Source organism: Cyprinus carpio, chromosome B25 (assembly GCF_018340385.1).
Source record: "Cyprinus carpio isolate SPL01 chromosome B25, ASM1834038v1, whole genome shotgun sequence".
Lineage (NCBI taxonomy): Eukaryota > Metazoa > Chordata > Actinopteri > Cypriniformes > Cyprinidae > Cyprinus > Cyprinus carpio.
The window spans coordinates 6,369,207-6,371,706 of record NC_056621.1 but is presented as its reverse complement, the minus strand read 5'-3'; the positions used below and the strand labels follow the sequence as shown (position 1 = coordinate 6,371,706).

General features: G+C 38.0%; 1 protein-coding gene across 1 annotated transcript in view; it reads left to right on the top strand.

The window, feature by feature from the left end:
• LOC109110378 (tyrosine-protein phosphatase non-receptor type 9-like) overlaps positions 1–2,500 on the top strand; it is a 19,617-nt gene that overhangs the window by 4,152 nt on the left and 12,965 nt on the right. The gene's annotated exons all lie outside the window — the stretch shown is intronic.

Here is a 2,500-nt window from a genome sequence, read left to right as displayed (position 1 = left end):
GTATATATTTAAGAGCGAGAGAGATAAAGAGAGAGAGAGTACTGCCCTTAAAAGATAGTCAGTAAATAAATAAATACATGCATACTATATTTTGTCTTTTCATAGTAGATATAAAATAGATTTTTATATATATATATATATATATATATATATATATATATATATATATATATATATATATTAATTGATTTATTTTAAGTATATTTATTATAAATTTTCCTGTCTAATACATTTTTTAAAAAAATGTATATGTTTTATATAATAATAATAATATTTTAAAATATTTGTTGTTGTATTTCAGGGCAGTACTAGATATAAAAAAAAAATTAAAAACAATTAAAAATATATATTTTTGATGATGACACAAATATATATATTTATTTTATATTTATATTCACATATATTCCACAAGACAAGATTACTGTATGTGTGTGTGTGTGTGTACAGGTGCATCTCAATAAATTAGAATGTTGTGGAAAAGTTCATTTATTTCAGTAATTCAACTCAAATTGTGAAACTTGTGTATTAAATAAATTCAATGCACACAGACTGAAGTAGTTTAAAGCCTCTGTTATACTTTCCGTGTCCGCGAGTCTGCTAGTGATGGCTATGGTGCACGTGACGTAATAAATCTTCATCAGAGAGTGTGCACAGAGGCTCTGAGCAGACGACCGCATGCCTCCCATTATTTTATGACCGCACGGACAAGTGCACGCAGTCAGTAGGCTTCAAAAGCACAATTGCACATGTGCAGGCAGTGTGAAGAAGCCCATTGCTACTCGAACCTGTGCAATCCATCAGTAAAAGAATATAAAGACAGCCAGATGTGCAATAATTCTGGGCAATTGTTTGTTCACATGTTTGTTGCAGAGCGGACCATCAGCATATGCGTTCGGAAGTATAATGGAAGAAGTCTGCTTCCGCGGTGTCCATGTACACGTCCGGATTGCTCATGCGGAAAGTATAACACAGGCTTAAGTCTTTTTGCTTTAATTACTGCCTCAATTCGGCGTGGAATGGAGGTGATCAGTTTGTGGCACTGCTGAGGTGGTATGGAAGCCCAGGTTTCTTTGACAGTGGCCTTCAGCTGCATTTGTGGTCTCTTGTTTCTCATTTTCCTCTTGACAATACCCCATAGATTATTTATGGGGTTCAGGTCTGGTGAGTTTGCTGGCCAGTAAAGCACACCAACACCATGGTCATTTAACCAACTTTTGGTGCTTTTAGCAGTGTGGGCAGGTGCCAAATCCTGCTGGAAAATGAAATCAGCATCTTCAAAAAGCTGGTCAGCAGAAGGAAGCATGAAGTGCTCCAAAATTTCTTGGTTAACAGTACAATGACTTTGGTTTTCAAAAAACACAATGGACCAACACCAGCTTAACACTGGACTTCAAGCAACTTGTGCTATGAGCTTCTCCACCCGTCCTCCAGACTCTAGGACTTTGGTTTCCAAATGAAATACAAAACTTGCTCTCATCTGAAAAGAAGAATTTGGACCACTGGGCACCAGTCTAGTTCTTCTTCTTCTCCTTAGCCCAGGTAAGACGCCTCTGACGTTGTCTGTGGTTCAGAAGTGGCTTAACAAGAGGAATATGACAACTGTAGCCAAATTAAGCTGACACGTCTGTGTGTGGTGGCTCTTGATGTCTTGATCCCAGCCTCAGTCCATTGCTTGTGACGTTCACTCAAATTCTTGAATAGATTTTGCTTGACAATCCTCATAAGGCTGCGGGTTCTCTCGGTTGGTTGTGGATTTTTTTTCTTCCACACTTTTTTCCTTCCACTCAACTTTCTGTTAACATGCTTGGATTCAGCACTCTGTGAACAGCCAGCTTCTTTGGCAATGAATGTTTGTGGCTTACCCTCCTTGTGAAGGGTGTCAATGATTGTCTTCTGGACAGCTGTCAGATCAGCAGTCTTCCTCATGATTGTGTAGCTAGTGAACCAAACTGAAAGACCATCTTGAAGGCTCAGGAAACCTTTGCAGGTGTTTTTTGAGTTGATTAGTTGATTGGCATGTCACCATATTCTAATGTGTTGAGATAGTGAATTGGTGGGTTTTTGTTAAATGTGAGCCAAAATCATCACAATTAAAAGAACCAAAAACTTCTTCAGTCTGTGTGCATTGAATTTATTTAAAACACAAGTTTCACAATTTGAGTTGAATTACTTAAATAAATGAACTTTTCCACAACATTCTAATTTATTGAGACGCACCTGTATATAAATAATTGCCCCAGTCCTCTTAAGGTGCAAAGCTGAAAGTCATTGAGATGCTATGGGGAAGACCTCAGATGTGTAGTGCATGCTTGGAAACCAAAGAACTCACAAAATTCAGGATTTTTGTTTAGAAGCGCGGGCAGCTTCATTGCTCAAAACGAATAAAGACCATTTAAAATGCATGATGTTCAGAGTTCAGTGGCAGGCCACGAGCAGGAACTTTGTGGAGATTAAACCACGGCCTGTGAAACAGCACAGTTCATGGAGGTGAATTCTGCAG